Here is a 16,264-nt window from a genome sequence, read left to right on the forward strand (position 1 = left end):
TGAAATAAGCAGTCCTATACAGTGCAAATTGTGTGCAAAAATGCGTCAGTAACCTGTCTGAGTACACACGCATGTGGACATTCTGCTAAATACAGTGTTGATTACAGTTTTCAATTAATTGGCTGGTCTTATTGTGTGCACGTAATCAGAAATGAGAAAGAGATGGACTGCTCAGATACAAAATGAACGGGAGAAATGCACATTAGCTGGAACAACTTGAAAAATAGTTTTTAGTGTGACTTTAAGTTAAAAAGCACAGTTTATGAGACCACCACAGATTTTACTGTTCATTTGACATGATATATACGCGTGATCCTGACAAACAATTTTTGTTTTATCCTTTCAACAAGCTCAGCGTGAGGTTCAGACCTTAATATCTCCGTTAAGACTTTGGAAACGTCCTTCCAAAGAAAAAAAAAAAATAAATTCATATGATATGATTTGTGGTAAAACATATGATTTGTAATGCAAGTAAGTATAAAGCTGCTCCCTTAAATCTTACCCTTGATGGGGCGCAGGGCAGGACACCATGCATGAAAAATGTATGAGACTGTACAAATTCGTTGCCAATATGCCAAAACTTATAATAGTTAGAAACTGTCAAGAGACTGGGTTGGCCACCATCAACAGACATGAACACCTTTCAGATGCATTTCTGGATATCAGAAGAGCCAAAACACAAAAGTAGTAAAAAAAAAAAAAAAACATGAAATGCAGAAAAGGAAAAAACCAGTCATTTGCCTTTTTGTGTACGTTGGAATCTAACTTTAAGGTCAGCAGCAAAGACATAAAGTGAAAAAAAAAGAAAGTTTATTTATATTAAGTTCAGAGTTTGTATTTCCTTGCATATTCTGACTCTTTTCAATGAATACAGAATCTGTTTTGTGCACAAGAGAGTAAAGAGCTCTGATGCAAGCTCTGCCTCTGTTAGAAAAACCTTCCAGAAACACTTCAAACTTCAAGCTTTTCAAGATTTTTTACACTTAAAGTTTTTTAAAACAAAAAAAATTCTCTATATACTCTTTCAAAACAAAACAAAATTTTTCTCTATAAAAACATTTATCTTATACAGTTTTACCATGTAATTTACAGTGAAAAATTATAAAAGAACATTTGCAGATATTGGTTACGAACACCAAGGGTTATAAAAAGCTTTTATTACATTTTATGTATTTTTTTTTCATTACATTGGATGAACTCAACCACAGGGCATTACTAAACAGTGTGAGAACTGTCAATACAGGTGAGTATACTGAAGAACAACGCAAGCAGGTAAGGCTCTTAACTCAGACAGTAACAGTCTCTTTTTGCAGAGGCAAATGGGAACATGAGGATATCACATGGATGGAACAAACACCAAACGCTGAAGCTGATAGGCAATTTAGCAGAGAAGCTGGAAAATACACAGTAGAACAGATGAAGGAGATCAACAGGGTGAATACACAGGTGAGCAATCCACAGGAGAAGAACAGTAGCCAGACACTTTTATAGCCACACTGACAGGACCAGACACTGAATGCATTAATGCCAGGCTTAAGTGCAGTCCATGATTGGCAGGTGAGTGAGTTCTGGGTGTATATAATCAGAAATGCAGGAGAGAGCGAGCGTAGTGTGTTAGGAGAGGGAGAGCCTGGTTTAGCCTGACAGCTCCCCCCTTCAGCGGACCATGCCTGAGGGCCTGACCATATGGTGTTGAGCGAATTGGTTGCCCAACCTGAAAGGTAGAAAGATGGGGGTTGACTTTGGGAGTCCATGATCTGTGTGGACTGCACAGACTAGGCCCATCATCCAGGAGCAGAGGCACAGGATAATCAGCTCCTGAATCTTCCATTCCGTCTGCCAGTTAAATTTGAGGATGATAGCCGGAGAAGGGACTCATGGACACACCTAGGACCAAAGAAGGCACTTCAGACCCTGGGTGATCGAACTGAACCGGCAGAAAATATGAAAGGTCAGAATTTTTATGTGTTCAGGAGGCTACAATTCCAAGAAGGTGTGATGGAATGACACCTCTGTGGTCTCTTCATCCGCACCAGATGACAGGCTTTGGAGAAGGGCATCCCACAAACAGGACACAGATGCCTGGAAGGTCTGTGATGAACCCCCCACCCCTAGGTGAGGGACCAATGGCACAGGGATGAGCATAGGAAGGAGCTTACCGGCTGGAAGTTGGCAAGGCCATATGACACAGTGAAGTCAGGATATCCTTGGATGAAGCACTGAACTTCCTGAGCCATACAGGGACCTCAGTACAGGGTTTGAAGGAGCGAGAGGGTTTAAGTGTTTGCCAAGGAGGATGGTTACATGGATATACCATCCAGGGCTCAGTAGTCTGGACTAACTATCATGATAGGAGTGAAGACAGTTGTAAGGCCGTTTTGCATTGCAAAAATGCAATGCATTTTTCATCAGATATGTATCTCGTTTATGGATTTAACATTGTACCACTGGTCAATATACAGCATTAATTTAAGATAAATAAGTTTGCTTCTACACCAGAAACACCAAACTATTGATAATGCTTACAAGAATACAGTCTAAAATATAAATAGAGGTACACTTAGCATCAAGCTACACTTGAAAATGTATGTAATATTAATGTATTTGCTTAAAACCCACTTTAAACCATCATTTAGTGCTTGCAATAGATAACAACTGTGATCTATAGTTGATTTTGATTCTTATAATAGGCAGACATGCACTCTTTGTGTTACGGGCGTTAAGAGGAGCACTGAAGGAAGGAAAGTGCAGGGTCTGGTTCCAAATGCAGGAAAGACTTCCTCTTCTAATAAACAAAAAGGCCAACAAAGCAAACAAAACAGATTCAGGAAATGACAAATACATTTACAAATAGAATACAATTAGAATTAAAATTACCAATAAACAATTACACTAGCAATAATTCAGCCAGGAAGAGTGGGAGGGAGAGGGAGAATATATAGTCCCTTTGACAATAGGGAACAGCTGAGGGTGAGTGTAATGAGTCAGTGAGTGAACAGGTGTATGGAGTTTGGGCGAATGGAGTCCGTGGAGATGGCAACCTTTTGTGGAAAGAGGGAGAAACGCATGGCCCTGAACTCATGACGAACCCCCCTCTCCAGGGAACAGCTTCCAGACATTCATAAGCACCCGACCAGGGGGACAGCAGGAGCAGGGGCGGAGTAGGGGGAGGGATGGGGTTGCCAGGTCCGGTGTGCGGGAGGGGGTCCTGGGGACTGAGGCAGAGTTTGGAGGATGGGGACCCAGGGGAGAACCAGTGGCCACCACAGTGGTGTGTGTGGAGCTGCCATCTTGGAACGGGCAATGGCAAGGGAACTGTGAGCGGACACCGCCACTTCTGGAATTTTGTGAGCGGACACCGCTGCTTTGCGGGAGCTGTGAGTGGAAGACCGCCGCTTCGGGTGAACTGTGAGGCAGACACCGCCACTTCTGGAGATTTGTGAGCGGACATTGCCTCTTCTGGAGCTTTGTGAGCGGAATCGCTGGCACCTCAGGGGAACTACGTGGGTGGACACTGCCACCTTGGGGGGAGCTGTGATAGTGGACACAGGCGCCACCTTGGGGGGAGCTGTGAGCGAACACCGCCCACTTCTGGAGCTTTGTGAGTGGCCGCCGCCAAGCCTCGGGGGGAACTGTGAAGTGTGAGCCTCGCTTCGAGAAGTGCCTGACGTGAGCTTCGGGAAGTCCCTGGCGTAATCCTCAATGCTCCGATCTCCCTGGCAGACGTTGAGAACCTTCCCTGCAAGAAAACAAAAATAACGACTTTATTCAACAATTCTTTTGTCAACAGTCTCCTCTGTGTCAATCCATATCACGTATGCTGCATATGCTCTTCTGCGCCATTGTTTTTGGAAACAGCACCCCACTCTCACCCTTTTGTGCTACAGCAGCTGCTCCAGTCCACGTGATCTTAGTTCAAATCTGATTGGACCGGCCTGTTTCATCATGGAGCGACGGGGAAAAAAATTGACACACAGGACGAAAAAAAAAAATCCTCGCCTTTTCACACCACGAATGTTTTCACCTGGTGTGAATAGCCCCATAGAGATCTAATGTTTTGATTCAAAAGCATCATCACACACCGAACATTTACGCCAATTTTCACGTTCAGTGTGAAAAGGCCTTGAGGCTCTGAGCTGACTGACTCAGGACCGTAACGTTCTTGAACCTTGGATGGTAGGTTAGTTGTTAAAACAGGTGAAAAACAATGCCCATTCTAAACCACTAGGGACAACATCTCAGAAAAAAAATAGTGATGTTTTGGTGGTTCCCCGTGCCACTGAGATAATCCTCCAACACCTGAAGTGGATGCTCCAACTTCAACGATGAAGGGTAGGTTGTGAACAGAAGGCACGAGGATAAGACCACTTGTAAAGGCCTTCTTCAGATGTTGCAATGAATGTGATTGGTTGGGTGTTCCAGGACAGAGACTTGAGCTTGGACTGAAGAAGTGAGATGAGTGGAACTGTGATTAGGCTGTAATTGCATATAAACCAACGCTAGAAGTTTGTGAAGCCAAGAAACCTCTGGAGATCCTTGATGGTGGAAGGTACTGGCCAGGATTGTACCTCTTTGACCTTCTTCTGCTCCATCTGTACTCTCTTGGGTCTGATGTTGTATCCCGAACATCCAGCCCTGATAATACCCGATTGAACTTACAATCACTAACCTGAGGTCAGCACCTATAACCTCCCTCCATATTCTGGTGAGGTTATAGGAGGGCACTGCACAAGTCCAGTTTTGTGGACACTGCTGCTCTTCAGAGTAATTCCAGGGCAGCAAGAACCAGTGGAAGAAGACAGAGTCAGTTTATTGAGGGTCCAGGGTCAATGCCAGGCTGCACGCCTTCATTCTTCTTAGCCAAGAAGAAGAAGAAGAAGAGACTGGAAGTGGCAGAGGATTAGAAGGATGTTTCCTTGGTGAATACCTCCTCCATAGACTTTCTTTCTCCAGAGAAGACAAAAGATAAACCCATCCTCTGGGCAATGGCTGCACTGCCATTTTGATCATTTTTAGAAAAATTTCATGGCCCCCAGAATATTTTGTTGAAAAAATAATAATAAAAAAGCATTTTGAACAAAAAACAGAAAAATCGTGTTTTTGTCAAAGACTATGGGGCCTCAATTCATAAAAACTTGCAAACAGACCTTACCCCAAAACTCCCCTTCCAGATTCACAAATACCTCGTAAACTTCTGATTTGATCATTAAACATGTGTATGTTAATGCATTCCAGTCACTTGTAATATGGCACTCTTGCACACTCATTCACAATTAGCATAATCCCCAACCTTATTACAGCAACACAAAATTGCGTGTCCAGGAACTCGGTGGAATATTCTGGTCTACTTTCTCAAGGTTTGGCTCCAGCATATTGCATAAATGCAAAAAAGACTAATATGCCTAACAATAAATATTCATACGTGTGTCCACCAAAGAGTTTTTAGCCAGATAAAATAATGTCAGACGCTCTTTCTGTAAACGACCAGCTGGTGGCGCTTGAGAACACTTTGGTGGTTTCCATCTGAGACACTTTAGTTGCTTATTGATTTGGAATATCCACGGCAGAAATGTATTAATAGTATGTCATTATTAAGAACTGTACTAAAATATATAAAAAGCAGTAACCAGTAATATTGGCCATTCTCCATTGCTGTAGGCAGTCATTGTACAAGTAGGATGGTTGGTCGCTATTTGTCCCAGCCCTCCTCTATTTATGGCTGGGTAAATAGTGACAGTGACGAGCGCTGCGTTTCACAGTTATCAACTCATCTACAAAAAATAAATAAAAAATACAAATAAAAAAAGAGGACAAGGGCAAATGAACTTGTAATTATTATGGCAGTGCATCAATATTCAGTGTCATCAGTTTGCCAAAATATTTTACGCACCATATACACGTGGTATGGAGCAGGTGTACATTTCTTTTGTACCAACTAACATTTTGAAAATACAAACATTTTCATGAATTCGAAAGTTTACGTCAGAACGGTTTTATGAATGATTTAACGTTAGACAAAAATTTGTCCTGCTTGTGTTTCATGATTGAGGTGCTACAGTATGTCCGTTGGGATTCAGAATTTTTATCAAAACATATATAAGGTCCACTGCTTTCATCAACACCCCCAAAGCCTTCACAGTCCTAAACCAGTTCCTGGATCGACAATCACTTGTTTCTGCTTCTTTGCTGTGTTTTTTGATACAGATGTTCAGTACTCTTTTGGAAGATGTGTAAATATGCACCTCCTACCATATCATAACAAAAACACTGAAAGCTGGGAAATTCTGTCAATGGTGGGTGAAGGGGTTACACAAAGGGTGCACAGAAACGGATATAACGACATTGCATTGCAATGCTATTAGTTCCAAATGTGTCCCAGACCACAGTGAAGCTTTGCCTTCTTGCCTGCCTTCCTGATTCAAATTTCTTTCTTCCTTTAAGATTTATTTTCGGCATTTTTAAAGCAGACAGGAAGTGAAGTGGGAGAGAGGGGGGGGGGGGGGGCCAGAGATTAGGAAAGGTCCACAAGCTGGGATTCCAACTTGGGGACAACCCGTAAACGCAACAGCGCTATATGGATTCATATTTCACTGCATTGCACCAAAACACTGTTATGATCAGAAATAAGTTGACAGTGGCTGAACTACAAAGGAGTCCTAGGTATTTTATCTCTGGTAGAAGTTTTTGGATCACTAAAATTCATGTTATTCACTCACCAATGGAAGTTTTATTTCAAATATGCATTTATTGAATAAACATAAATCAAGGTTTTACAATAAAAATGAATTCTTGTTACAAATTCTTCATGAAATTGATATGATATGAATAACACTGAATTAGACGTGATGCCTGTTAATAGACAGAAGACATGAATTCACATGCCTGCCATAACTTCTTAACTTTGAGAGTAAGCCCAACAGTGTGCATTCAGTGCTCGTTCAGTGGAATCCAGGCCTCAGTTCACCTGGATTACATTACAGGTGTGGTGTTTTTATCGGCGAATGGACAACACTGCTTCTGACGGATGAGTTTTGGCTGCTTTTTTCCCCCGCTCCATAGCGAACTCCATTTTCAAGTTTTAGCCTGGATTTTCCCTCCCAGTCCACTTCCACCTGAACATAAGCAGGAGAGACAGAAACAATAAAAGCCCTATAACAGAGGAGACTGGTTTACTGTGAGGACAGACAAACTCTGTGGCGTCAATCCCATCAACTACAGACATCTGAACAGTGCACAGACACAGAGGTAAACACGTCTTACTCCCTCAGAGTACTGCAGGAATCTCTTGTTGGTTTCCTGCTTTCCAAGGTCCTGCAGGAACTTCTGTCTGTGAGCGAGCACTGTGTCCACGTGAGTTTTGTACTTCACCGCCAGCTCCAGAGACCCTGTGGAGAGAACATGCATGAGCAGCAGACAGCACACACACACACACACGCGTGGAGTGGACAGGGTCAGCGACGGCTCGCACCTGTCCCAGTTGTAGAGGTTTTATGTGTATCTGGATGGCGTGGTAATTGAGGTTGGCCTGCAGCAGAGTGGCCTCGTCCTCCTGCACGTGTTCCGCTGAAGAGCAGCATGTGTGCGAGACACGAGTCTCTTGTCGACGGCAGGTCCTTTATGAAGTTGATTCTACTGCACTTTCTCAATCTACCAGAGGACAAAGACGAGCGTTAAGGGTAAGAGACGGAGAGGAGTCTGTGATGTGAGATATCTTCTCGGCAGATTCACCTCTCCTATAGCTGCATACGCCACTTCTGCTGTGCTCAGCTCCCTGTTGGCCATCCGCCAGACCGTCCAGACACGACCAGAGCGTCTGATCCTGTATAAGAGTATAACGCTCTTCAGTGACATTTCTATAAAGTGCTTGATGAACGGTCATTGCACTGCATGCGCTATTGGTCAAAGTTGCTTCTCTCTGTCATCCCCCCGCATCTAGCATCAGTTGTGTGGTGAATACTGACCCAGACCCAGGACCCAACTCAAGTTTAGGTAAGAATTCTATCCTGGTCCTTCATCAATCTGAAGCAGAAGGACTGATGTTCGAAGCTAGTGCTTATGTGTCAGTGGCAAATAACTGCACAACCCCCTTCAGTTTAGTAAAACTTTTACAGGTAGCACTTGACCATCGTTTCACTGTTTATTTGCACTTGTTATATTTGCATCTCAGAATTACTTGTCAAAATGTTTGGAAACAATCGCAATTAAAATGTTTCTGAAAATGTTTTAAAAAACGATCATAATGATGCTGAAAATTTAGCTTTGCATCACAGTAATAAATTACATTTGTTTAAATTATATTCAATAGAAAGCAGTTTATTTTTAAAATAGTAAAAATATTTTCCAATATTACTGGCTCTTGCTGTATATTGAATCAAATGAATGCAGGCTTTGTGATCATAAGAGTCTTCTTTTGACTGGTGTGCATGTCCTGTGACTACAGGCTCTGTTTTTTGCTAAGGAATGTTTTCTCAGTATTGAGCACTGACCTTGGCGAAGCGGGCAGATGCAGGAGCGCGTCCTCCCAGCGGCCGGCTGCTGGGTGTACTCGTGCAGTAAGCTGGGGTACGGGTGACACGGCGCTGCGTCACAGCAGAGAGGCCGTCCACGGCGCCACCCGTCTGACCGTCCGACCTGACTGCCCCTCATAGCGTCACATGGTCTGATGAGGACGGCTGAACTCACTGCACACACAGGATCCAGCCGACGTCAGCCGCTCAGGACACCGAGCAGACGGCAGCCTCCAGCGCTGCTCACATCTCACTCTTATCGAGCCCTTGCCTAGCATTTTGGGGGGGCCCTGACCAGACTTTCAGAAGGGGCCCCCACTACTAACGGTTTTCACCTAACCATAGTACTCCACTCACCAAATTACTAGACCCGACACCGCATTGTAAAGATTTAGACAACTGTCCTTTTTTATCTTTCATGATATAAATATGAAGATAAGCCTATATTTCGTGCTTCCATACAAAGATTTTAACATGATAAATATCTGACCATTACTTTCAAAAGAAATGTATCCAAAATGTAAAAAGATTATGCTTTAATCAAGAAAAACAAACAAAACCCCCGCAAATGGATTATGAATCATATGAAATAACTATTATTATTCAATCATAATAAAAATCTATTTTTATAGACTGCGCTTGCTTACGTCCAGATTAAAATTTGGCCAAAAATAATATGTGCAAAAAACTAATGCAAAAATGAAAACATGTACATATTCCTACTGTATCTGACTTCCTTTCTTCTGTGATGAGCAAGTAGAATGAAGATGCCATTTCTATTCAGCCCATTCAAAATTATTTCTAGTTATTTCATTTCCTTTTTCCCTCCATCAATCAACTGTGAATATCAGAACAAATTTTCAATACAGTGCTGTCCAGTTTAACTGGTCACGTAATACAAATCTTAAATAAGATGATATATTTTCTAAAATCCAAACAATTTAGATAATAATAAGGAATATCATCCTCCGTGGCTCTGCTCTACAGTTCCTCAAGCTGGTGTGACGTGATGTTTACCTGCTGATCTCTGCTGAAGATGGTTTTGGGGCAGCAGGTCTACGAGAGTCTTTATCCACAAACACCACACTAGGGTAATACCAGACTAGTGAGCGGCTGTCCTGGATGCCACACACACCAGGATGTTAGCAAGAAGTCGTTCCAGGCCATATTGTCAACCATCGAGCCGCTGGGCTAGGACCAATCACACACACGATCATTTCAGAGGAAAGCAGACGCCTGGCTGAACTCAGGTGACTGTACTCGCATCCACCGATCTTATGGAATTCTGTGCGCTCGGCCCAGCTTTCTTCCACAGAGTGTCAGGTAGAGGTCACGGTTCTTATCGTATCATGTGCGATCCTTCGGTCATTAGACGGGCCACACTGATCCAGCGCGACGAACACACACCTCTATCTGAACACAGACACAACCCTAATCAACACAACCAAACCTGAAGAAGGTCATAGTTAATGGTTTGTTTAATAGCAAGAGTTGGCCATAAAAATAAAGTGTGACCACAAATGTGTTTAATATTTTTGTTGTATTTTTAGAAACGATATTTGTCCTGTTTTTTCGTTCCGTTTCCACAAATGAAAATAGTTCTGATCAAAGCACACAGCAAAGAACTGTTGAGTCGTCTCTGATCAACCACACAGCGGTGATTCACTTATCAAAAAATTAATCCAGTGGTTGAATTAATCAGTTCTCTGGGTGTGTGTGTGTTTACCCCCACCCTGCCTTGATGGATCAAAAGGTTTGCCGTCACCAAGTGGCTTTTCCCCGTCTGGAGCCTCAAACAGAAAGACGACTGGAGGGAGATTAATGAAGACACTGTTGAACTGATCACATTACAACACACCAGCACCAGGAACACACCTGCCCCAATGCGTCGTCAGTGGACATTAATATTAGCCTCGTTCACAGACATTTCAGCAAGACAAGCCAAGAACTCCTCAGACGGTTTTCGAGAAAGAAAGTAAGCTGCTAGAATGAGCAGTCCAATCACCTGACTGGAATCCAATAGAAAATAAGAACTAAAGGTCAGAGTTTCATAGAATAGGGCCCACCAGAACCCTCAAGATCTGGAAGACTGTTTTTGTGAAAGAATGGGCCAAATCACACACTGAGGCAATGCATGAGACTATTTTCTACCTACTAGGAGGGTCGTCTTGAAGCTGGCATCAACCAACAAAGACTTCTGGTACCCAATAACTCAAATACAATTTCAGTATTTCAATACTTTTTTTCCCTGTGTCATTCCATTTATTACCATACTGTCGATTTGTTTTCTTTGTATTGGATTACTTTGGTTGTTACCTACATCTGGGAAAATTCCCATGTCAGCACACCTTTTAGAAATATATTTACTGTGAAAAATGAGTTGTGTTTTTTAATAGTTTATTTTACTTTGCTGTGTACAGTAAACCGGTCTGACTGAAAACAGCTGATGCTGCGTGACAGCTATTTGGCATGCCGGTTGACACACATGTATTAAGACAGCGCTGAGAGTAGAACTGAGGAAGCTCTGGTGTGTAAGAGACTGAATGCTGTAGCAGAACCTCGTTAAATTAAGCTCGTGGTCTCGTGTATGCGATGCTGTCGGATTGCTCAGAGAGATGGACTGAGAGCTTCAGGATGTCCATTCGCATGCCGGACTCTGGGAGACGACACCAAACAGTCCCTCATAACGAAGTACACAAACAGCTCTTGCCCATCCACCAACAGAAAGTGCCTACACAGAAGAACATACAGAGTGTGTGTGTGTGTGTGTGTGTGTGTGTGTGTGTGTGAGGGAGAGACAGAAGTGAAGCTAACACGCCCAACACATCAGCACTCTCCTAAACAACTCAAGTTCTCCTGATAAAGCAGAACCGTGCTATTTAGTTAAAGTAGTATTGTTAGGGAGAGACAGAATGCAAATGTAAAAAGTTATGTCCATAGCACATTACAGCACTTATCTGTATATATACTGAATCAAGCTTCTCCTGATGCTGAGGTTAACCGTGCTATTTAGTTAAGTGTATTCCCTTACATTGGTTTAAGAATTCATAATGTAAATTAATGAAATATGTTGCCTGATTAGAACTATCAGGAATTAAGAGGTTTTCAAAGCTGCCCGTTATTCATATTAAATAAACTACATTCAATATTTTAGTCTTATAAATGGTAGAAATACTATTTTCATATCATATGAATTTTATTTTTAACTACTAAATATATTATATTGCATTTACCTTATGTTTTATGTACTAAAGAAATAATTTTAAGTATAGTATAGTCTTTATGGTAAATAAAACCTTCAAATTACAAGTTTTTGTCTGTGGGAAATAAATCTTTTTAATGAATAAATAAAATTTAAAGATTTTACTTAATGTGATAAAAAAAGTAAAAAAGTTATTGTGCATTAAAAAGTGTATCGTGTGCATTAAGTTATACCTTTATTCAAGCAACTGTATATAGTTTTTGTATATTTTTGCTGACTTTAGAGGCCCCCTACAGAGTTAATAAATATATCACAGTGCTAATTACAGTGAATAGCACAGTGATATGCATTAAAGCAATCGGCTGAACTTACACATACAAGGCAGGCACTTCAAATGCCATCCATCTTATTAGAAGTCCACTGTACCATCAAAATGATGTTCCAAACTGATATTTCCAAGGTAAAAACTTACATTACAGTTATATTACACAATTATATGTGTTGAATCACAACGGTCTGATGTGTTGGCAAGGCTCCAGCGAGAAATATCTCTAAATGCCTGATCATACGGGTGTTTTTGTGTAAATCCATCAGACTGATGTTCAGTGTAGAGCTTTGAAAGAGGCTAGGGCCGGGGCTGGACTCTCACCTCTCGGCCTGCTGCGATGAGACTGACCGTCCCCTCTCAGCTAAGGTCAAAGATCCAGCTGGTGATGTTCCAGTTCTTAGCACTGAAACAGCACAAGATGTGGGTCAGAGCGGGCAGGGACTTGTGACTGGCCGGAGGCTGAATGACAGGAGGCAGCACCTGTAGGCGTGGCTACTGCAGAGAGGTGGTGAACCACCGGGTGTACATGACCGCTGAGTCTTTGATATGACCCGCTCTCTAGATCCGGGCATCCACTGCATCATTCAGCACTTTCCTGACCTGATACACACACACACTTGATGTAAGCTACATAGTCTTGGAGTCACTGCCCCGAAGATGTGAGGCACTCCTACAGTTTGAAGCATGTGTGCTTGTCCTGAGAAATCACACATGTAACATGAAGACCAGGGGAAATGCTGGTTGTATTGCTGTGAGACTGATTTAAAGAAAACCTTTTGAAACTATTCATGTGTCACCTGAATTTTACAAATCGAGCAAAGCTTTACATCTATAAATGCATGAGCTAATGAAAGATCAAATGGCTGATGTACTGAGTGAGATGCTGTGGGAGATGAATGCACTGTAGAAAGCACGGAGAGCAGTCCACGTAATGGGTTTGGAATTGGCGTTCAAGCACACATAATGCCATATTTATAGGCTGCATTGTGCTGTTCCTCGAACGTAAATGTATGCATTACATTTTTTTCACATACTAAATGAGGACCTAATAAGAAAAAATTAACTGAGACCAATAGAAAAGTACCAAATAAACTCGTAAGTTAAAAAGGTGAATTACAGTAATGATAATCTGGGGGGGGTTAAATGTGTTGTACAATAAGCGTGAAGACTAGGAAACAGGCTTCATCTTCCTCCCCCGGTCCTCAGATTTGTGTAATCTTGATCTGAGGCCGCCCGTCACAGGAGGCTGTGTTTACCCCTGCATAGTGCTTCTCTTGGTGAGTGTGATCTCAAAGTTCCTCCGCCACTCCCAGCGCTGCTCTAACGACGTGATCGAACAACACTGTCCGTTCCCCAGGCTCCGGCCCATCCTGAGTGCCATCTGCGCTGCAGACCAGGCCAACTGACAGACTTTCCTTTGATGGGCTTCTCCAGAGAGTACGAACCACTGCACACACACACAACACAGAGGACACATCAGAGTTCAAATGCTTCTCTCTGACCAAGTGAGCAAACCGATCACCCAGTGACCTAAACTGCCAGACACACTATATGATTTTTGCCATAAAATTCTTTATTGTAGTTTTGCTAATTGACGTGTGACCAATGCCGGTTTGAAACCTGAAGCCAACATTTGAATCCCAAAATCAGTGACGCTACTTTAGTTTGGTCTGTTCCAGTTTAAATACTTCTTAATACCTTTTTCAAGACCTTCCAAATTTAAAACCTGCACATAACTTCAGCTGCTATCAGGACATGTATGTTCAGGTACATATGTGACCCTGGAGCACAAAACCAGGCTTAAGTGTCACGTGGAGTGGGAGTCACAGAGAGCGGGTGAACAGAGAGCGGGTGAGGAGTGAGTGAGTGGGAGTGAGGAGTGTGTGTGTGTGTGTGTGTGTGTGTGTGTGTGTGTGAGAGTGTGAGCACGTGTGTGTAGTGGAGTGAGAGTGTGTGTGTGTGTGTGTGTGTGTGTGTGTGTGTGTGTGTGTGTGTGTGTGTGGAGTGAGTGGAGGAGTGAGTGAGAGAGTGTGTGTGTGTGTGTGTGTGTGTGTGTGTGTGAGTGAGCATGTGTGTGTGTGTGTGTGTGTGTGTGTAAGCCAAGGCGGAGGGTCACTGGGATATGCTAAAGGTAATGACTCCTGTGGGTGTATGTGTGTGCTGAATCAGCCCCATTACATCAGACACGTTAAATACGCCTGTCCTAACCCACACACACACACACACACACACACACACACACACACTCACACACACTCCCTCTGCTAAGCTCAGGCTGTAGGAGGCGGAGGTGGGGTAAAGCTGGTGCACAGCTGGCTTCACTTACTGTGCATCTGCTATTATTCAGTTAAACACAGGATAGATATGGTGTACAACAAACACACACACACACACACACACACACACACACACACACCTTCTGACAACTACATACATACTGCAGGAAATCTCCACACAGTGACACATAGTGTGTGCATATGTGTATCTACATTTGGGTTGTGCAATTCTAAACAAAAATAATTCCTCAATTTCTGTCACATTTTGTCAATAACCTTTATAAGAACAGTTTTATAACGAGTATTAAATGTATGTATCCTTTATGTCCAATACATTTGCACTTTATTAGAATAATAAGACACTATTAGGCTGTTAATCAAATCAAAATCCATCTTTTGCAAACAAATGCATAAATTACTACTTGAGATTAATGCTTTGAAAACGACCATACATGAATATTTGAAATGAAAATGATTTTTAAAGAAAAATAAAGGATTTGCTTAATTGGTGCAGTTACTGAACAGGCTGTCTTCCTGCTGAAAGTAACTTCTGTGTTTCAGCTGTCTCGTTTCTTTACAGCTGAGAAAAAACCTCTTCTCTTCCCCTTCTCTTTCTGAAGCAGGACTGATGTGAAATCCATCTTCTGTGCTGTCAGGGGAGTGTGTGTGCTCCCCACGTAAAGGGAAGTTTATTCAAGTGTGCTATTAGTAAACTTCTTTTTAAACTAAAAACAGGAAAGTATACTTTCAGTCTACTGTGCTTTTATGTGTATCTTTCAGAAATATACTTAAAAATGACATTTAAGTATATATGAAATTGCAAAGATGGCTACTTCGCTTCAGTTTTGGCTCGCTGTCCCCAGGTCCGCCCCGCTTAGATTGTGCTTTTTGAGTTTCCTTTTACCTACTTCTTTGCTTTCTCTTTGCACACATAACCTCTGCACTGATCACTTACGACCAAAGGAACACTTTTGACATTGATACCGCTTCACTAACCTGTTTTCAGGACACTTTTATTGCATTCCAACCCATCGTGGCCATCTGAGATTCTCCGGGAACAGAACCCGATTGACCAATGGCCACCTGAATAACCCACCGAGGCATGCATACGGATCAAGAAACAACCGCTGGAAATGTGCTGGGGGTCCGCAAACAGACTGAGAAAAAGAGCTCACAGTCCTCCTCAATAACCGAGCATTCTGCTCGCCAAATGTCCAGTCTCCTGGAGAAAAATGATGGACGATCTTAGAGCCAGATAAGTTTCCAACGGACATTAGGGACTTCTGTAACATCCTTTGTTTGTCTGAAACATGGCTCACGCCCCTCGTCCCGGACGCTAGCTGTAACGCCGCCTGAAAAACTTCTGTTTTACAGATGGACAGAACAGCCGAGGCCGGGTAAATCCAAAGGTGGAGGAGAGTGTTTTTGCGATTAACAAGAAAATGGTGTGACCCCAGGAATATCTCCCACTCTGTCAGCCCTGCTCGCTCTATCTGGAACATCTATCTATTATTTGTCGCCATTCTATCTTCCCGAGTTTTCATCGATCATCGCCACTGCTGTCTGGCATCCCACCGCTGCTCGACACCGTTTGCTTTTGTCCGAAGTCACAATGCGCCAGCTGCAACATCAACAAACATCCTGACGCTGTTGCGCACACGCTGGGGGACTTCTGCAACAAAGCCAACCCAGGCGGTATTATGTTCCACTTTTATCAACATGTATCCTGGTCCAACCAGAGGACCAATACACGGATCACTGCTACATCTAGTTTGGCATACCTACAAAGTTTTCTCGGCTTTCACTACCGCTTTCGCAAATCGGACCATGCCATTTTCCTCACACCGAATATAAACAAAGGCTCGCCTACAAACCCCCGTGCAGAGGGTGGTGACGCCGGGCTGGTCCACCACTGTAGCTTTCGCTACAGGCGAAAGCAATACGTAACCCG

General features: G+C 42.7%; 1 pseudogene; it reads right to left on the bottom strand.

Moving 5' to 3' along the window:
- Positions 1-3,119: 3,119 nt before the first annotated feature.
- The window catches only part of LOC122144536, a 46,526-nt pseudogene continuing 33,381 nt past the window's right edge, over positions 3,120-16,264 (bottom strand).

This window comes from Cyprinus carpio, unplaced genomic scaffold, assembly GCF_018340385.1.
Source record: "Cyprinus carpio isolate SPL01 unplaced genomic scaffold, ASM1834038v1 S000006712, whole genome shotgun sequence".
NCBI lineage: Eukaryota > Metazoa > Chordata > Actinopteri > Cypriniformes > Cyprinidae > Cyprinus > Cyprinus carpio.